This window comes from Pan troglodytes, chromosome 9, assembly GCF_028858775.2.
Source record: "Pan troglodytes isolate AG18354 chromosome 9, NHGRI_mPanTro3-v2.0_pri, whole genome shotgun sequence".
In the NCBI taxonomy this organism is placed as follows: Eukaryota; Metazoa; Chordata; class Mammalia; order Primates; family Hominidae; genus Pan; species Pan troglodytes.
In genome coordinates this window covers 26,897,771-26,920,282 of record NC_072407.2, presented here as the reverse complement: position 1 = coordinate 26,920,282, position 22,512 = coordinate 26,897,771, and the positions used below count along the sequence as shown (strand labels likewise).

The 22,512-nt window shown below is 34.8% G+C and overlaps 1 protein-coding gene across 10 annotated transcripts in view; it reads right to left on the bottom strand.

Moving 5' to 3' along the window:
- GAS2 (growth arrest specific 2) overlaps window positions 1–22,512 on the bottom strand; it is a 731,425-nt gene that overhangs the window by 475,146 nt on the left and 233,767 nt on the right. The window contains exon 10 of one of the 10 annotated variants that reach the window (XR_001707209.4): window positions 2,719–3,274. The exons of the other annotated variants lie outside the window; for them this stretch is intronic. The gene's annotated coding sequence lies outside the window, so the exon portion shown is untranslated. Of the gene's footprint in view, window positions 1–2,718; window positions 3,275–22,512 lie in introns of those variants that run through there. 10 annotated transcript variants of the gene reach the window in all.

Here is a 22,512-nt window from a genome sequence, read left to right as displayed (position 1 = left end):
TTTTGCATCAAATCTAAGAACTCTTTGTCTACCATTAGACCCCTAAAACTTTCTCAGATATTTTGTTGAAAAAGATTGATAGTTTTGCACTTTACATTTAAAGTCCATGGTCCATTTTGAGTTAATTTTTGTATATGGTATAAAATTTAAGTAGAGGTTGATTTTATGGTGTATGGATATCCATGCTCCAGGACCATGTTGCCAACACTATCTTTTCTCCATTAAATGGTTTTTGTACCTTCATCAAAAACCAATGTGACATGTTTATGTAGGTCTGTTTTTAGTTTCTTTGTTTTGTTCCATTGATCTATGTGTTTATTCTCCCACCAATACCACGTAGTTTTGTATATCATAAGTCTTGAAATTGGATAAAATGATTCCTCCCACATTATTCTTTCTTTTCAAAATGGGTTTGGCTATCCTGGTGCCTTTGCATTCCCATATGAATTTTAGAATATCTTTATCTACAAAAATCTTGCTGGGATGTTATAGTAATTGTACTAAATATGTGTATCAATTTAAGAATTACAGACATCCATCAACATAGTATAAATAACTATATAGATATTATTTAATTTCTTTCATCAGTATTTTGAGGCTTTCAGAAAACAAATCCTGTACACATTTTGTTAGATTTACAACTATAATTTTATTTTTGTAGATAGTATTATATTTTTAATTGCAGGTGTTCATTGCCAGAATATAAAAATAGAACTGATTTTTGTATCCTATAAACTTGCTGAATTCACTTATTATTTCTAGAAGTTTTTGTTTTTTAGATGGCTTACAGGTCAGTTTTATTTACTCCTTTTCAATATGTATTTTTTGAATTTCCTTTGCTTGTTTTATTGCACTGGCTAGAACTCCTAGCATTATGTTGAATACCAGTGATGAGAGTACACATCCTTGCCTTGTTTCTATTCTGAAAGGAAAAGTATTTACACTTTTCCCATTAACTATAATGGTAGCTGTAAGTATTTTGTGTTAAGAAAGTTCACCTCTATTTCTATATTTCTTAGAGTATCGACTTTGTCCAACTTTTTTGCATTGATTGGTATGATCATGTAATTTTCATCCATAGCCTCTTAATAAAGTACATTGATTTTTGAATATTGAACTAGGTTTGCCTCCTATGATGAATCATACTTTGTCATTACACACATTGTCATAGTGTATAGTTATACATATTGCTGCATGGTATGCTAATATAATGTTAACCATTTTTTAATATGTATTCTTGAGGGACATTGGTCTAGTTTTATGTGCTGTCTGTGTCTGGTTTTAATATAAGGGTAATACTAACTTTATAAAATAAATTAGGAAGCATTCCTTCCTTTTCTATTCTCTAAGAGAGATTGTGCAGTTTTATTGCCAATCCTTCCTTAAACATTTGCTAGATTTTCCAGCAAAATTATAGGGTCCTGGAGATTTTTTTGGAAATTTTTAGTTTATGAATTCAATTTTATTCACAGTTGTAGAATTATTCAATTTATCTATTTCATATTGGATGAGTTTTGGTAGTTTGTTTCTCAAGTAACTAGCAGTCCACTCTATCTTGTCAATTCTTATATAAGTTGTTCATCTTATTCCCCAGCATCCTTTAATTGTCTGAAGTTTATGAATTCAATTTTATTCACAGTTGTAGAACTATTTTAGTTTATGAATTCAATTTTATTCACAGTTGTAGAACTATTCAATTTATCTATTTCATATTGGATAAGTTTTGGTAGTTTATGTTTCTCAAGTAACTAGCAGTCCACTCTATCCTAATTGTCAATTTTTATATAAGTTGTTCATCTGATTCCCCATCATCGTTTGTCTGAAGGATCTATAGTAATATGCCCTATTTCATGTATTATATTTGTAATCTGTCTTTATTTTTTGCCAGTATTGTTAAAAGTTTATCAATTTTATCTTTTTGAGTAAACTACACTTTGTTTCACTGATTTCCTCTACGTTTTATATTTTCAATTTAACTGATCTTTGCTCTTTTTTATTTTATTTTTATCTGCTTGCTTTGGGCTTATGTTGTCCTGATTTTTTTTTTTTTTTTTTAATTTCTTTAGGTGAGAGTTTAGATGATGAATTTGAGACTTTTCTTCTTTTCTAATGTATGCATTTGGTGCTATAAATTTTCTTCTCAGCATTGCTTTAGCTATTTTTCATAAATGTTAATGTGTTGTATTTTCACTTTCATTCAGTGCAATGCATTATCTTTTTCCCTGAGACTTTCTCTTTGATCTATAGGTTATTTACACACATGTGTTGCCTAGTTTTCAAGTGTCTAGAGATTTTTCTTTTATATTTTTGCAATGGACTGAATTATCATAACCCCCTCCCCACCATTCATATGTTGAAATCCTAACTTCCAAGGTGATGGAATTAGGTGGGGGCGTTTTGGAAGGCAATTAGGTCATGAAGGTAGAGCCATTATGAATCTGATTAGTACTCTTATAAGAGAAGCCTTGGAAAGACCTCTTACCCTTCCACTATGTGGAGACACAACAAGAAAGCACTATCTACGGGCCAAGAAATCGATCTTCTCCAGACACCAAATCTACTGAAGCCTTGACCTTGGACTTTCCAGCTCAAACCGTGAGAAATAAATATCTGTTGTTTACAGATTACTCTGTTTATAGTATTTTGTTATAGCAGGCAGAATGGTTAAAGTCACTTTCTGTTAAAAGTTTCTAGTTTGATTTTATTGTGATCAAAGAACACACTTTGTATGTTTTTAATTATTTTACATTTGTTGAGGTTAATTAGCTTTATGACCTAAGTTGTATTCTATCTTGGTATATGGTCTGTTAGTACCTGAAATGATATGTATTCTGCTGTTCTGGGGTGTAGTACTCTAAAAAAGTTTTCAGATCTTGTTTCTTGTTGGTTAATAGCATTGTTGAATTCTGTATGCTTGTTGATTTTTTATCTAGCTTTTCTATCCATTGTTGTGAGAAGGTTGTTGAAGTATTAAACTATAATTGCTGATTTGTTGACTTCTTCTTTCACTTCTGTCAGTTTTTGATTCTCATTTTTTTGCAGCATCATTGTTTGGCGCATGCACGTTTAGCAATGTTCTCTCTTTGTTGGACTGACACTTTTATTATCATGTAATATCCTTCTCTGTTTTTGGTAATTTTCTTTTCCATTGCTTACAAGTTTATTTCATGCTAGGCTGTTCCTTTCTTGATTCTTTGGCTAGAAACAGCAAACTTTTGTTTCAGGGCATTTTTGTCAGGTTGTCTTGGTGTTTCCAGGTTGTGGACTTCTTCAGCTACAAGTTTGGGATATATGAGGGAAACAAAAAACAAAAGAGAACAGAGAAGTTACCACTGTGTCATTATTTGGGTCTAAAGGGTTCCTAGCACGTCTGCCTTCTTCTCTTCATCTTTCAGAGTCTTCTTATGTTTCATACATAATTTCCAGGTTTTTAAGTTGTACTTAGCTGGAGGAATAGGCAAAACTGTATCTATTCCCTCTTCTCCAAAGCAGAAGTCTCCAGAGTTGTTCCGCAATTAAATGTGATCATGTATGTAAAAGTGTCCACAGGATCGATAGTAAACATTCAAAGTAAAAATAACAAAGGCCTACTTTTGTTATTTACTTACACAAGGGAAGAGCATGATACCTTAAAGCTAGAAAAGAATTCTTCTTGTATTTTGCATCTATTTATTTCTTTTCTTTGAAACACAAATTGTTTACACAATATGAAAATAATATCGCATCTAGCCAACTTCTCTTTAACACCCCCTTTATATACAGACACGACTTCTGATGAAATATGACATGAAATTATGTGTTCTGAAATTAAATATTGCAAAGTTACTTAGGCATTCCTCTAGTGGTTTCTTGCCCTCACTAAGCAGACATGTCTAGGAATCCAAAAGGCAAAGCAGACTTTAAGTACATTCTTTTTTTGAAAAAATAACTACAAGACTCTTAGGAAATATTATTCTTTGAAAATATATGCTTAACAAAGTAAAGAGAGTAAACACAAATATGAGCCAGATGTTTGACATTTTTTTCATCATTTGCTGTGTACATTTGTCCGGCTAACACACTTTAGAAAGACATTCTTATCAATAAGAGATATGTTTATGTAATACTGTGTCCTCAGAAGATGGCCAGTGATAACATTTGTTCTATGTTCTTTCAATTTTTATAGAAAATAAGCTTCAAATTTTTATAACTACTCTATAAAACACCATGTCAGAATGAAAAGGTTGGGAAGACAGAAATAGAGAGAGAATGTAAAATTGTACTTGGAAATCTTTCAACATGTAATATCAAGAAATTTAGCAATAGCTCTCTATATCCAGTCCAGTCTTCTTACTTTATGAAAACTGAATTCCAGAGAACTTAAGTGAACTAAGAGTAAATGCTGGCAGAATTGAAGATTAAATTCGCATCTCCTATTTTTAAGTCCAATGGGCTTTTTAAATTTTCTCATCTGTTATTAATGTTAAAAAAAGCCTTTTTTTTCAAGAAAAAGGTGAAGATAAAGTGTTAGTAATAATAGAAATAAATTACAAGAGTGCTGTAATCCCAGCACTTTGGGAGGCCAAGTCAGGTGGATCACTTGAGGTCAGGAGTTTGAGACCAACCTGGCCAACATGGTGAAACCCTGTCTCTACTAAAAATACAAAAATTAGCCAGGCATGGTAGCTCACGCCTGTAGTCCCAGCTACTCAGGAGGCTGAGGCAGGAGAATCGCTTGAACCCACAAGACTGAGGTTGCAGTGAGCTGAGATCGTGCCACTGCACTTCAGCCTGGGCAATAGAACAAGACTCCATCACACACACACACAAAAATTACAATAGTGTAAAAATAAAGCATACATTTTCCTAAATAGGGATGTTTTCCTCTTTATACGATTTCTTGCCAGACTCCAAAAAAAAAAACTTTTTTTTTTTTTGAAATGGAGTTTCACTCTGTTGCCCAGGCTGGAGTGCAATGGCAATCTCAGCTTACTGTAACCTCTGCCTCCCGGGTTCAAGCAATTCTTGTGCCTCAGCCTCCTGAGCAGCTGAGACTACAGGCATGCAACACAACACCTGACTAATTTATTTATTTATTTATTTATTTGTATTTTTAGTAGAGATGGGGTTTCATTATATTGACCAAGCTGGTCTCCAACTCCTGACCTCAGGTGATCTGCTCACCTCGGCCTCCCAAAGTGCTGGGATTACAGACGTTAGCCACCGTGCCTGGCCAAAAACCTCTTCTATATTTAGAATTTGAGCATCAATTTAAGACTAAGACCAAGAAAATATTGCTAACATGAATAAGAGATTAAATTAGATTTAATTTCTTTAGATATATGACTGTGACCATTCTAAACAAAAATATACATCATTAAAGAGTTCTCTCAATAACACTATAATATGAATAAATGGTTTGATCATATGTATATATGTTAATTTTATATACTTTTTTACATTTTACTATGAATGTTTGCTATATGCTAAGTTTTATATATATATATATATAACATATGTAATTTAATTTACACATAGATTAGGAAGTATAATGATGAAATGAACACTTGGGGGCTTACCAAACAAATTAGCATATAGACTATTATCAATACCCATGAATTTCCTATTGCTCTTTTCCTCCCTCTCATCTCATCTCCCCACTTCTCCCACACTCATGAGGAAACTATATTCTGAATATGGGCTCCTTATCACTCTTTTGCCTTTCTGTATAAGTAATAGCTATATGTCTATGTATACTTATATATACTAAGGAATTCCAAAGACTTAGAAGTCAAAACAAAATTGCATGTTTGTATGTATGCATCCTAGAGAAGAGGAAGGAAGGAGTCTCCAGACAGAGGATTTTAAAGGTGTTGTCCAAGTATGGACATTTTAAAGTTACTTCCACAGTATTTGTGTAGATGATTTTATTTCTTCCAAGATTTAGAAAAATGTTTATTTTATCATATGCATGACTGTGTATACATACAAATAAAAGAAACAATTGAAGCTATTTTCAATAGATTCAAACCAAATAAGGATTTCCTCAAGAATCTAAATATTTCAAAGGAAACTTTTTGCATTACTAATCAGGAAAACCTTTTCTTTTTTATCTTTCTGTGATAATATGCTCTTTAAATTCCCATTCTCTTCCCCTTCTAACTACTCCACAGTATGCTCGATACTGTCAGTCTTCTACATGTGGGGCACTGTTTCAGGACCAAGGGTGAACAGTCAAGAACAGGATAGAGATGATCCCTAACCTTGTGTGACTGATTTACATTTCAGTGTGGCAAAATCTAAGGGACCGTTGTCCTACCCGGGTTTCCTTGGGCCTAGAAGTCTTCATTCTTTGTTCTCCCAAAACTTACAGATGAAATTCTCAAGGATTATGGTTTCAGACCAGAACTGTACTAATGCTATGCACTCTTGGGATGCTGAAATATCAACATGACAGTCAAACTAATTTGTCCTACCAATGAGCTATGAGATTTTGGCATTTAAATTCCTCTTCCATTTATTTCTTCTGCTCCAAAATCATGTGTTCTTGTACAGCTAAACTCATACCCGAATTGCTGCTAACGTGTTCTCAGTGTATCTTCTGAATCCTAGTCTTCAGTTGACCTTGCATAATTTCCAACAAATCAATTGTCCCTTTATACTTATTTCATTTTTTCATTCTCTTCTGCCATCTTCCACATTTTTAATTTAAATTAGTCAAAACTGAATATTTCTGTCTGGCTTCTCAAGGACCACCAAGGCCCACTATAATGTGGTTCCTTTATTTGCTAGGAGTAGAGGTTGTTTTCTTAGTCTAAACTTCTTTCTTTTTTTTTTTTTTTTTTTTTTTTTTTTTTTGAGACAGAGTCTCACTCTGTTGCCCAGGCTAGAGTGCAGTGGCATGATCTCGGCTCACTGCAACCTCCACCTCCCACGTTCAAGCGATTCTCCTGCCTCAGCCTCCTGAGTAGCTGGGATTATAGGCACCTGGCACCACACCCAGGTAATTTTTGTATTTTTAGTAGAGACAGGGTTTCACCATATCAGACAGGCTAGTCTCGAACTCCTGACCTTGTGATCCATCCACCTCGGCCTCCCAAAGTGCTGGGATTACAGGCGTGAGCCACCACACCCAGCCTAAACTTCCTTTCTTCTAGCAAAAATCCCCTTCCTTTTGACAAAAGCAGTTGATCTATGAATGAATATGACTTCTTCATTGGAGCTTTCAACTAGAACTGCCAGAAGAATGTTTCTTTCTATTGCCTGACAAAATAAGACTCCAGAGCTGGGATGACCAAAGTTCCAGTTTTCTTGGGATAAGGGGAGTTCCCAGGATCTGGGACTTTCAGTCTTAAAACTTGGATAGTCCCAGGAAGATCAGGACAAGTTGGTCACTCCAGCTTCTCCATGTGGACAATAAAGAAAATTCAAATGACATCAAGTTTCATGTTCTAATCCTGGTAGTTCTTGATGGGGGTCTAAATTCTGTATTTTTTCTTCATATTTTGTGAGAAATCCTAATATCTTTCCAAAACCCCTTTTTGTTCAAGCATTTCAAGTTTGGCTTCTGTCACTTGCAACCAAAAGTAGTCCAAATTTACACACCCATTTCAACTTCAATGTGATGAAAGTAAAAAAGTTAGACACAAATTATGAATTGAACAAATTATGGTAAATCCAAACATTGTAATGTTTTGTAGCCATTAATAATTACGGCAGATATTTAACTTATTACCTGAAAAAATTTTGATATATTTATCCATGAAAAAAGCAGGCTGCAAAGTATTTCCTAGTCTATAAGTCACCTTTAATATACACATATATACGTTAGGATTTGTCAGATGACACTGTCAGAAACTATAGTCAAACATGATTAGGACCAAAAAAAGGACATTTTTGGCTCATATAATGTATAATTAGGATTTGAGGATAATGGGATTGAAGGGGATAAGTTTTGTTGGTCAGGAAAACATAGATATGGATTGAGGTAGTTTCCAAATGAAAAAGGGATCCTGTTTTTATCCAAAGAATGGTAGGAAGGGCTACTAAACAAACTAGAAAAACAATTACTTCAAATTGAATAGATTAGATAGATAGATAGATAGATAGATAGATAGATAGATGGATGGATGATAGGTAGACAGACATGGAAAGAAAAATATAATAGATGTGTAACCATGTTAACAGCTATCTTATCTGGATGGTCATGTTATGAGTGATTATTTTTTCCTAGCTGGAGCTTCTCTGTTTATGAGATATACTCTGACTCTCAGTCTCTTTTCCACTCTTTGATTTGGAGAGTTTGGAAAGGTACGATCTAAACTCCCCCTAATATTCTTGAAGCTAACATTCTGGATGCAAATTATCTATTTCCAGTACTTGAGAGAAATTGAGAAAATTGAGAAAGTCTGCAAGGCAGAATGAAGAAAAGACGATAGCATGTTCCTGCAACTCTCGGCTCTTGCTGCTGGCATTTTAGAAATGTGAGACTTGCCTGTAGCTGCATTCCAGGTCTGTGCACCATTTTTCCGGGTATGAAACTGCAGAATGACATCCTACTCTGGCTTCCTAAAATCAGTCACTGTGAGAGGCAGCTGTGGCAGCAGTACTAGCAGCTGCTTCAGGGATAGTAGTAGCTCCTCTGTGGATCAGCTTGGTATTCTTTTGGAAATCAGTCCAGAAAGTCTGGAACAGAACCTGTTCTTTCAGCCCTTCCAACAATAAGCAATAACAGTTGCTAAGTTGTAAGCAACTAATATCTTGTATTAAATTCCTTTCTACTTAAAATACTTGCACCAATTTCTGTTTTCTGCATTCAACATTACTGATTTGCCTATATTTTATTATATTGTGATTGTACATATATATATATATATATCTTGTGTAATAAAACATACTTAAAAAGTCATTTTATTCCTCTCCAACACAAATTCCTTATTTAAATTAAGCTGGTCGTAATGTATGCATTTATATTGTCTATGTCTCCCTCCTGTATACTCAGACTTAACTGGGAGAAACCACAACACATAGTGCAGTAGCAGAGAATTCCGACTGTCCCCACCATGTGCACTGTGCTCAAAAAAGCAACAGCAGTTTGCGCAGGAAAACTGTTGGGTCCAATATGGCAGGACAAAAAGATAGTGAAGTGGAGATATGAAGAATCTTCTAAACCCATGAAAAATCAGGGGTAGAAAGAAGTTTTGCAGAAGTCTAGAATTTCTCTTTGGGATGGTAAGAGCAAGAGCAAGAATGATTTAAAATTGTACATTTATATCATCTAATCTTTATGTATGCTTTCATTATCATTTTTTGCCCACAAGAACTCTGAATTTTGATAGTGTCTATTGGACTTTAAAATCATCTACCTCTTTGCTTGGCTGTGATTAATTTCCTCTTCTTTACTCCTATAGAAGAAAGTTGACATTAGATTGTATTATTTTGTGTCTTTATTAGTTTTTTTTAAGGAAATGCATATGGGAATTGACTCATATTAGACTCTATCAAATGTGTCAGAAGGGAGTTTCCAATCCTCATCCCTGTAGACATCAAGTAAAGAATTCTACTGCTCAGAGATAACCAGTGACACCAGTTTGGATAAAGACTTTCTGACATGTTTTGATGCATTTGCATCACCTTACTTTCTTTTTAAAATGGAAACACACTGTACATACTGTTTACTACTCAATACTTTCTCTCAGCAATATATCATGAAAATATTTCCATGTCAATATACAGTTGAATCTATCTTTTCTTTTAACGGCTGCACTGTGGCCCACTTTATGTATGTAGCTTATTTAACATGTATTCTGTTGATCAACTTAGCAATCATTTCCTGATTTGGGCTCTTAAAAACAGTGAGGCAATCTATAGCTTTGTTTACATGTGAATTAACTTGATTTGAAAAAACTCTTCAAGTGCAGGTTTCATCTGCCACCTAGCAAACAATGTTAAGAACTGGCCAGGTACAGTGGTTCACACCTGTAATCCTAGCAATTTGGGAGGCCAAGGCAGGACTGCTTGAGCCCAGGAGTTGGAGGGTGCAGTGAGCCACACAATTATACCACTACACTTCAGCCTGTGCAACAGTGAGACCATGTCTCAAAAAAGAACTATGTAGTTTATACAGTATGAAGCCTGAGAATGAATTTATGTTTTTATTATAGTTATAAAATCTGGGTTGAGGTGTAAAAGTCAGGAGCTATTAGTATATTGAGTGTAAACTTCTTCACCCTTTCTCCTGCAGCAGACCAAAAATAGATTCATGAAACAAAGAGGTTATTAGCCACTGTGGTATATGGATACACTGGAGAAGATTTATATATTTGAAATAGAGAATTTAGTCCACCACCAAAAGCAAATTAAACATGTTTTATTGTTCTAAAATACAAATGTATTATCAAAAATATATCAGTGTTATCAGTGATTCAGTAAAAGTTACACCAGCAAAAAAAAAATAAAGTAGATAATTTCAGTTAACAGAGAAAATAACTCATCTGAAAAAAAGAATCTATTTTATTTCAAGTGTATCCCAAGAAGAGGCTGGCAATGTGAGCTAAAGCTGAAATTAGTGTCATAGATGGTGTTAGGAAATCACATATCCTTTAAAGTCCTAAACTCAATAAAACTTAATTCCGAGAACTCTAAGGAGGAACCTCCATGCACTCAGCATTGGCCTCATAATGCATTCAGCATGGCAAATACAGAGATAATCTTCTTAACAAAGCATACCTCCATAGAATCTCAAAGCTCAAAGGGAGTTCGAAGTTCATCTAATTGTTCTACCAGACTACTAGTTTATACAAATGAAACAGTAACTTATGTTTGAATATCTCTAGTTACAGGCAACACTACCTACCACAGAAATTTGTTCTATTTTTAGATACTCAAGTTTTTTTGGTTTGTTTTTAGTTTTTTGTTTGTTTGTTTTTTATCTTGGGTTTAATTCTTCCTGTAAGCTTTTGCTCTTAGAGCAGACTTGCAGATACCAAAGTTATCATCTGCATCCTGAACATTCTCTTAAGGGGGAATAGCTTGCCATTGAAAAATATTCTGAATCCTTCAATTTAATTTTATTTTCCAGAGGCCTCTGATTTTTTATTTGTTCATTCATTCTGTCATGATATGATATGGTACACTCACTCACTGCAAATACAGCAGTGAGAAAGGTGATGAACATGCTTCTGTCCTCATGAACTTACACTAGGGGTAGGCAGGGCCAGATTTAGATGGAGGGAGCATAGTGTGATAAAGTTTGTATAGAAAGAAAACGCTATAGAAAATGATTGGAAAGAATGGTATGAGACAGACCTGAAGAGGTGCCTTTTGGGCACTTTGAGGTTTCATTGCTTAGAGAAGTAAAAAGTTATTGAAGGTTTTTATAAAAATAGGAATGAAATGATCAAATTTGCATTTATAAAACATTGCTCTTGATCTCATGAAAGAAAACAGATTAGAGGGGGCAAGAGGAAGGTAAGTCAACTCCTAGTAGGCTATTGGATTGCCCCACTAGCTGAAGGTAGGAGATAGAAGGAAGTAATGTGGCATGTGAGAAATTGATTAATTTCACAGATATTAAATAGGCAAGTATTTAGAATTCAATGATCTGCCAACAATTTTTAGAAAACAGAGTTTCTGCTAATATGAAAGCTTAAACAAAGTTATGAAGCTGTTTAATTTTTACTTCCTATTGTTTAAAGTGATTAAAGACTTAAACATTGGCAACAGAATAAAAAAATAAATTAAAATTAAACAGTATTTTAGAAAAATTCATGAAGTATTATAGAAGAAATATTTCAAACCCTTTTTTTCCTGATTTGAACATGTCAGAAAGTGTGTCTGCAGTTTCCCAGATCTCCTAATTCAGTGTTTCATCTTCCTAAGAAAATCACAGTGGAGAAACAGAAAAGAGCAGAGGATGTATGGTATATGATAAGTACATACTTTATAAAAATGTATAATCTTCAAACATATAGAGAAACAGTACAATAACAATATTTAAATATGCTCTCTTTTTTGCAAAGACTATGAATAATAAAAATTAGAATATAAAAGTATTTCTTGCTTTCATGAGCTGGACCAGAATTCTTTAATTGTAAAAATAATACACTGAAAGTTGAAATTTGAAGGTATGGAAGGTAGAGGATTCAGACAATGCTCTTCACAATACTCAGATTATAAATCCTGTGATTCAGTAAAATTGAAGTTGTCTATTTCAAACGCAGACACTGATTTTAAAGACTGGTCACCTAGCTCCACCTTCTGGCTAAACAATAACTTTTGTTTCCTTACCCACTCCTGGCATAGTTTCATGAAGGTTAAATATTATGATGTTGGCGCCACCTGCTGGAATGTTTTTCTAAAAACAAACATACCCTAGAGATGGGAAATTAGATGGCTATACTGCAGAAATATGACTTCTAATTTCTCTGGAAAAAATATATATATAATATTTGAAAAATAGCTAGATTATGCTAAAGAATTATTATGAATTATATTGATTCTTGTGAAAAAAAGTTATATATCCCTTTAGCAACTCACTTTCTATTTCCTCTTTTGCTGTCCCAATGCAAACCTTAGCCACAAAAGAAACTATCCCGAAATAGTTTAAGAGGAAAATTAATATTTGAGCACACTGAAATAGATTATTCCTTAAATTGTATAACTGTAAGAAGTAGATAGTATTAGTCCCCCATTTACTCACTAGAAAATTGAGATTTATTCAGTTTAGCTGCATCTAAAGTATCTTATACCAAAATAAAATACAGTAAAATTTGAATTTAGGTATTTTTACACTGAATTTTTTGGTTTTTCTGATCTACCTGTTTTCATTGCTAATTAAGGGGGGTTGAGAAAATGTGGATTGTAATTAAATATGATTTTTTAAGCCTGTGAAAAGATTTGCTAATCTCTATTAATAGTAGGTCTTTGTCAGAAGTAAACAACTACTCTTAGCCAAAATGAATTTATTTCCTTTATTAGTTTTCCACAGGCTTCATGCCACACTTTCTGTTTGTTGCCTGGGGGGTTTTTTCTGCCTATCTATCTCTAAAACCAATCATGATATTCAATATTCAAATCACCCTTATTGACATTTGGACAGAAAGGTACAAAAGAAGGAATAATAACTTGTTAATTATTCTAAGATCTTGATTAGATTCTACATAAACATTAGAATGCTAAAAGTCCCATCAACTTAAAAACAGATGTTTCATTAATTCACTAATACTAATCTCATTGGATCTAAACTTTTTAAAGGATTTCCTTTTTGTGTTTTCATTGTTATAGCTGTGCATAATTTGGAGGTACCTGTGATATTTTGATATAGTTATATGATGTGTAATTATCAAGTCAGGGTAACTGGGATATCTATCACCTCAAACATTTATCTTTGTGTCGGCAACATCACAATTCTTCTCTTCTATTTTGAATTATACAATAAATAATTGTTAAGTGTAATTTATTTACAGTACTATTGAATACTAGAACTTAACATGAGCCTTTTAAATGCATTTTCAATAATATTTTAGCTACTAATAAATGCCAGTCAGGATGCTCCATTGCAGCTGGCAAGGAGGACTCTCTTTTAGGTTAAGTTGTGAAGAAGGATGGCAGCCTAGCAGAATGAAGGTGGATATGAGAAGCCTCCCTCATCTGCAGAGAAAACTATTAGTAGTAGGACAAAATAAGGCCAGCATACAGAGGGAATAAAGCTAATACTAAGACGAATAGTTATTATTTGAACAAAATTTCCTTCTGTTTTTAACCCATTATCAAAACAAAATAATAGTCTTTCCAGTTTGTTGCTTTCATAAGTGTTTCTGCTCTTGCAACTAAGAGAGTGCTAACATAGCTCTCCAAAATTACTTACTGATTAATATAGTACTAATACCTATAGTACTTATTCACTAATATAGTACTCCAAAAATATTTATTGAATTAATATATGTTCAATGGAATGACCTTATTCTCCTAAGTTCTCTGAGCTTGATTTCTTTACTCAATTATAAAAGTTAAGGTAATCATACACACATTACGTTTTCTCAAATTTAATATGGTTTATAAATGTGCTATGCAAATATCAAAGATCATGACATTTAACCTGCCATATTGTTCAACAAATGAATCCATGCACCCAGAAAGTGTTCCTTAAATATGTTACATGTTCAATAAAGGTAAACGTGTTTGCCAGAGTAATCTGTTTCCATGTGTCCGTTCTAACACGCAAAGCCAGGTAGTGATAGTTTTCCGAGGATTTTATAATTTCATACAGAACTGTAACTCACTGTTATGACAAAGCAAGTTAAGTTAAAGTATCAGTATAATGATTGCTAACATCCATATTTGTCATATAATAGGTGCTTGAAAGAAAATCCTTCGTATGAAATAATACTCCATTTACATTTTTTCTCTTTGTAAAAAAAAGGAAGTCATTCTGTCAATATAAGAGGAAATAATTTCTCACACAAGTTTTTCAGTTCTTGCTATCTGAAAAATATCTTATTTAGGATGCTAATCCAACTGTTAGTGTTCCTGTGATTGTATAAGTATCAGAAGAGCAATTTGTATTTATTTCTGTGATATTAAATATGTAATGCAGTTTTCAAAGACGACTTAATTAAATACCTAGGATAAGACAAAATCAAATGTCTTTAAAAATGTCTTCAGTAAAAATAAGCATATCTTAATAAGGTTACTTTTTTTCTTAATAAATATTTATGTACGTTCTTTGGATAAATTTCCAACCTTCCATTCTATATCATCTATTTTCACTTTTGTCCTCAAAATAGCAACTTACTGTAGAAAATTATATGACAATCAAAACTAGAGAATACATAAAGGAAGAGATTTGTTATCTCTGTGAACTTGAATACAATTATTTGCTATTATACACAACGACAGTGTTAGTACACTCACCGTTATCATCCCAGCTTTCCCTTGATTTGAGATTTTAAGAATTATAAGTACTGCAAGAGGAGCTCTCTTCATTATTAAAACTTAGCTGAAAATTAATTTTTGTTCTAAAAATATATTGCATTGTGGTTTTTTTCTAATAAGTATAAGCTAATTAGCTAAATAAACTGAAGACTGCAAAATAAGAAGTGGCTTCAAATGAGTTCCTTTATTCTCCTGTAAACTCATACACATACAGTATAAACCTAGAGGAAAATGGAGAGTAACAAGAAGCTATGACTTGCCATACAGACTCTAAGTCTTGAGTACTACTGATCCTAACATCAAGGTACTTTCAATATACAATTCCTAAAAATGCATGCTATCTAATAAAGATGCATCCAATAATGATCCTTTTAGCCACACCTTATCTAGATTAAAAGTTAAGTACTCAACAATTATAAAGTGTGACTATTAATCATTCATTTCACCTTTGCTCTGATGGTTGTCCAAAAATTAGTATTAGGTACTAAAATTCAGAATTATTTTTCTCAGTAGGGAGTTAATTGTCACTCCAGCTAAATAATCACCAGTATTTCCTCTTTAGATTTATATCATTTCCAGGATCAAATATGACATTATCATCACTTTTGAAAGATTTCTTCAGATCAAAATTAGGCAAGAAGAAATCTTTCTATCACTCTGAAGATCACCCTTCATGGGGAGAGAATCATTTGTTTTGCTATGAAAGTTAATCACCATTAGCAAAAAAAAAAAAAAAAAAAAGTATTTTTGTATTGATACTTTTATGTGTGAGGATCTGCCTTTCAGTATGAAGCAGGACCAAAGGATTCTGTAACCTTGACTTCCATAAATCAGAACACAAATGAGAAACCAGGAAGAGCAGGCTCCAATATGTTTCTCTAGGCTGATTGCATGCAGGAGAAGGTGAGTTAGGGCAGAGATTGGAAAGCATGAGAAAATGTTTTATATTAGCCTTTGGATTCTTGTACTTGTTTGATGAGTGATAGTACACTTGGGTCCTTTCTAGAAAGAAATTGTGCTTTCAGTCTTTCCCAAAAATTTTTATTTACTTTGATACAGGGTGACAGAAAGTTAAAACATTCCAACTATGAGAAAAATAAACTATTTGGGGTGCAAATATCACAAAAATTTGTTGTCAGTTTGACTCTTTAAACTTTCAGAGATGTAGCTAAAATAGCTAAGTTTCTACTTGTAATAATTTATTTATTACACATCTATGTTTAAACCCATGTTTTATAAATAATATTTATAAACATCCTACATAAGTTTAGAAATATTACTTATTTTCATGCCCACATTTCTTTAAACAGTTGTGTTCAACTTCTTCATATGTGTGTTTAACATTACTGTCATAATTGTCACTGGAGGCTGGGCATGGTGGCTCACACCTGTAATCCCAGCACTTTGGGAGGCTGAGGCAGGCAGACCACTTGAGGCCAGGAGTTCAAGACCAGCCTGGCCAAAATGGCGAAACTCCATCTGTACTAAAAATACAAAAATTAGCCAGGCCTGGTGGCACACACCTGTAATCCCAATTACAAGAATCCCTTGAAACCAGGAGGCAGAGGTGGCAGTGAGCCTAGATGTTGCCACACACTACAGCCTGGGCCACAGAGTGAAACTCTGTCTCAAATAATAATAATAATCATAATCACTGCAACAAGTTTTTGCATCATATAGTGATTTTCAAAGCCTTACCCTTTCACTCCCATCTCAGTGTCTTCAAATACAGCACTTTTTAAGTACTAGTTTGATGCTGTTACATGTTACAGGGAATTTATCCAAAGCCTCGACACTCTTTCACATTACATTAGAATAGTTGTTCATTTTTATCTGTCCTTTAGGTGTGTATTTAGGATCTCCAAAGCGTAGCCATTTATTTATTCTATTAGCTTTGAAAGTGATCTTTAAAAGACTTGCTTATAATTACTTTCAGAACTCTAAAAGGTAAAGTTTTATCCCAAGAGATAATTAGTAACTTTTTCTTGACTTGTGTTTTTATTGATTCAGCTAGGTGACACTAATAAATATTAAAAGCTAGCATTCATTACTTCCATTTCCAACTAATGTGTTTTCCTAAACAAACAAAAAAAAAACACAAAACTTTATTTTCCAAAATAAAATAAGTGAGGAAGAGCCCTGAAATAGAGACTTCATAAGGGACCTGACATGAAGCAACTCTCTTCTGTGAAATAACTTAGAGTAATAACTCGACCTTATCTTGGGTCAGACATGGAATCAGCAAAGGTAAGGAAGCTCAAAATGTAGATCAAGTTCAAAATAACAGGAGAAAATTTAAATGGGTGGGCATAATAGTTCCTTAAACTCACGAAGTTGGAGAGATGGGTAGAGGAAGGAAAGGAGAGAGGCAGTGAGAAAAACAGCAATCACCACAGGTTTGGGATCTCTCAGCTATTTATTTCCCTTTTCTAATCTCAACTCTTAGCTCTGTTTTTAATCATTTAACCTTTTCTTCTTCAACTGCTAGATTTCACCCATCAGTCTCTCATGACTGCAGGCTAATGCAACGATGGCCCGTAAATGGTCCCTCCTGGCCTATAAAACCATTTCTTGTGAACTCTCTCTGATTTCCCTTTTATCCCTCCTCTCATACATTCATAACTCATACATTAATATAATGCTAATTTAAGAAAAGGGAAATGCCCACTTCTAATTTCCTGGACTTTGTGGAATCTCTCTAGTCCAGGCCCCTTACTGTCTCTACTGAACATACTTGTTCTGTCTTATCCTTTCTGGCAGCTGACTTAGGACTTTTGGCCTTAGTTTCTGTTCATCTACCAAGACCCATAATTTATGAGGCACCATCATCCGCCAGCAGCTCACCTCTGCCAGCTTGTGCCTATACCCAGCCTCTACATATCCATTAGTCTAAAAGGAATTCAGAGACCAGAAACGTTGACATATAACAGTCATACCAAAAAGGATACGTGATTAAAAGTGCATTAAAAAATTGTCAAAGACAAATTCCCAAATTCCCATATGGCATTTAACAGCAAAAGAGACCATCTGTTGCTTTTTTTTTTTTTTTTTTTTTGAGACAGAAGGTCTCTCTGTTACCCAGGCTGGAGTTCAGTGGCATGATCACAGCTCACTGCAACCTCAACTTTCCTGGGGGTCCAGTGATCTCCCAGTTCTATCTCCCAAGTAGTGGACTACCGGCCCACACCACAATGCCTGGTTAATTTTTTGCTGAGATGAGAGGGTCTTACTTTGTTGCCCAGGCCAATCTCGAACTCCTAGATCACTTGAGTCCAGGAGTTCGAGATCAGCCTCGACAACAATTGTTATTTTTAACATTCAAACTGCAGCTCCTGGTTAACTGTTTTCCTTGCAATAGCCCAATGACCTAGTGACACATTAAGCATGGCCTTAACTTTGTGCCAAAGCTGTAAGAAGGTATAGCTCCAGGCAGTAGAAAGAATAAGTAAGTCTTTTTGGGGCAAAAGGGAAGCAGGTGAAATTAGCCCCTATCCTGGAACAGGTTAAGACAAATCATAGCCCTAAAGATGGAAAATGTGATATGCTTTCTGCATAGAATTCAAAACTAAAATGCAATGCTAAATCTGATAAGCTGATAATGGCTCCCAAATGTGTGTCCATCTCCTACCTCTAATCCCTGGAACCTATGAAAGTTACCTAATTTGGAAAATGGGTATTTGCAGATGTGATTAAGGGTTTTGAGATGAGGAGACTATCCTGGATTATCTGGGTGGGCCCTAAATGCTATCATAACTGTCTCTATAAGAAGGAAGCAAAGAGGGAGATTAGATACACACAGAGGAATGGGACATGTGAAGATAGAAACAGCAACTGGAGTGACATGGCCTCAAGCCAAGACAGCCACCAGAAACTGGACGAGTCAAAAAGTCCCTAGAGTCTGTAGGGAGCAAAGCCATGCTGGTATATTAATCTCAGACTTTCAACCTCCAGAACTGTGAGACGATACATTTCTGTTGTTTATAGTAACCAAGTGTGGTGACTTGTTACAGTGGCCATAGGAAATGAATACACTAACCCATAACATAAATTTAGGGAAGTCCGACAAAAATGCTGTCCCTCTACCCTGGTGTGACTCCTTCATTTGCTTTCATTGATTTCTCTTTTTTTTTTCTTTTGAGACAGACAGAGTCTCGCTCTGTCACCCAGGCTAGGGTGCAGTGGCATGATCCGCTCACTGCAACCTCCACCTCCTGGGTTCAAGCGATTCTCCTGCCTCAGCCTCCCAGGTAGCTGGGACTTAAGGTGCATGTCACCATGCCTGGCTGATTTTTTTTTTTTTTGAAAAACAGGGTTCCATCATGTTAGCCAGGCTGGTCTTGAACTCCTGACCTCAAGTGATCTGCCCGCCTCAGCCTCCCAAAGTGCTGGGATTACAGGCATGAGCCATCACACCTGGCCTCCTTCATTGATTTCTTTGTTCAATATTAAGTCTGCAGAATTTCACCTAAATTGCTTTCAGAGTTAGGGAGAAATTACTGAACAATCTTCAACAGGGACTAGTAGCCAAAGTGTGTGTATATTTTAGCAATACATTTGAAAAGTATTTTATGATACAGATTCAAATGAAATTGATATAGTAAGAACTAGTTAATCGCAAATTTGGGTGAATGGGAACTAAGTAAACAATTCTATCATAAGGTATTGGCAAATCAATAATGATCAACATGAAAGGAAGCTTTCTGTGCTGTGCTACAGAGCATGCTTCTCACTGTTGTTCTATGCAAGGTTTGCATCACAAATCTGGATGACGACATGCTGAACTAGTTCACTGATATGGAGGCATTTTGTTGCAGAGATGAATAAAAATGACTCTCGACAACATAGAGTGATAAGTTATATCTAAAAAGATGCAACTTAGTACAGACAAATTAAAAATCCTATAACCAAGATTTCACAAGTTAACTGTACAGGTATGGAAAAGGAAAAAATCCACCATATATTCCTTACAATGGCAACAATAGTAAAAAAGAACATTAAATGTTACAATGTGCCAGGTGATAAAGAGATGATGGAGATAGGTAGATAGAAGATAGATAGATAGGTAGATAGACAGACAGACAGATAGATGATAGATTTCTCACAAACTTTGTGGTGTAGATTTAAGACCACCTACATAATTTGCAGGTTCTAGCACCAAATAAAAATGCAGAACCACTTGTTCAAAAATTAAGAATTTTATCAAAAGACTGCAGGAAAATCATATTAACTCTTCTTTGTACAAAGCCTTGTGTGACTGCACAGGCCATATACCATGAAGCCAGCCCTGTACTGGTATTATTTTACATGAGACCCATTCATATAGCAATCATAAGCAACCATATCTGCCTTGTTCAGTACTAAAACTCTAGCACAAAATACAGAGCTTGGAATAATAGGACGCTCAGTAGATATTACAGAATGAAAGGATGGCCAAAAAGAAAAGAGTCATGTATCTCTCGACATCCCATTTACTAAGAGGAAAAACAACATTTTGTAGGGAAAGATAATAGACTTTAATTATAAGAAAAATTTCCAGTGTTTAGAGAATCATAGGACTATAAAAAAATTAACCCCCTTCAAACTTTGTTTTCAAGAAGAAAGTCACAGGACAATACTACAGATCTGAATTACTCACAATTCTCTCATTTACTTTGAAAAACAGCTGTAGATTGTAGGATAAACAGTTATATTGAAATCAAACTAAATAAGTGAAATTCTATTAGTATTCCTAAATGGATTCCATGGCCCACTGGAAACCCAGAAAACAAACTAATAAAACAGAAAATCAGTGAATGGTACAAGATAGATCAGTGTTGATATTCCATTTGTATTTCTGCTCAAGTGGTTTCATCTATGTGAAAAGCCTTACAAATTACTTTTTAAGAACTTACACTGTATTTGTATAAACTTACAAATGTACAATCTAATTATGGAAGCATCAAACAAACAGGACAAACTTTTTTTTCTTAAAATGTAAATAAGATATTTGATGTTTCTATAAATTTGGTTGCCAAATAACCAAGTTTTAAAATATTGGGAGTGAAAGAAAAGAAAAATGAAGAGACACACACTTCAAATTATTTTATCTACAAAAAAATTTTAAAAATTAATATTAAGTTAATATTGAAACTAACAAAAATTGTGTGGAGACTCGGCTAATTCTTGTTTTACAGGATATAGATATAGCATTTATTAGTGCAATGCTACTTTAACTAATTTCATCAGTATATATGTATCAAGCACCCAGAGAAAAATAATAAAAACAGCAGCTGAAGTACAGCAACATCTTAATAAACTAATCTTACTTGAATTATGAAATAGCACTTAAGATATAAAATAAAAATTAGCAAATATTGCTTAGACAGAAAATAAGAAAAATAATCAGATGTGAGAAAATCAGATTTAAATATTAATATTCCAAATTCTTGGTGTAGTTAATGACATAAAAGGCAATATTTAAAGTAATATAAAATTCCATGTAATTTTCAGACATAACTGATGCAGGATTTTTCTGGGTCACTTTGCCAGACTCGCAGAAGGGGCACCCTGTCTACTCGGCCTGCCATGCTCAACCCCCTGCAGGAGGGAGCTCATGAGCAAGTGAGTGGGATCTGACCGGCTCAAGGCACCAACACAGGAGCAAGCTCCGTGCGAGGCCCATGGCCAGATCAAGAATGTTGCCATGAGGGGAATGCAGTGGTGCCCAGGTGAGGGTGCTTGTGACCCTGAAATTCCAGAGAGGGCGGTACAGCACTCCTTTAGTTCTGCTGTCCGTGGATGGTTGTGTGTTAGCAACTCAGTTGGCCCCTTGCCTTTTTGCATGGGGTGGCTGCCCTCCGCTAGTGAGGGCAAAGGGCCAGTGTGATAGCCTTTCTGGTTTTCCACACTCAGTGGGTCCCAGGCTCTTGCCCAGTATCCAAGAAGAATGAGGTCACATGGATGGTTGAAGGATGGTGATGGTGGAGAATTTTACTGACAGATGAAAAAAGCTCTCAGCAGTGAGGGGAGCTGGAGAGGGAATAGGAAGGGCAGGTCATCTTCCCCAAAGTCAGGTTGTCTCTTCCCCTAAGTCATGCCATCTCTTTTCCCCAAAGTCAGGCCATCTCTTCCCTGAAGTCAGGCCGTGTCCTTCTCTTGACTGAGTCTGGACTCTTTATAGGCACAGGATGGGGAGTGCCTGCTGATTGGTTTGTGAGTATGCAAAAAGGTTAAAGCAAAGACACCACTCAAAGGTGAGCATGACAGTGAAGAAAACCAATTAGGAAAGGGTAGGTATATGTAAAATAGGTGAAGGGTAGGGATCAATCGAAGAAAGCACTCCAAACTTAAAGACAAGTTCTCAATCTAGTCCAAGAACTTAACTTGTAGCTTGGCTTTTGGGCTATAAACTGTCTTTGGCTTGGAGGTGCTTCACCAGGTACCCACCACTACCTGCCTAGGCATTTGGCTGCCTCCTGTCACTATCATAACTGCCATATTTAATATAGAATCCTCCACATATAAGTTAGAGATTATATAAGGCATACTGCCAGGGAGTCACACAAGCAAGTAAATTGAGGAAACACTGTATAATATATACCCTTCTGAAAATTCATAACC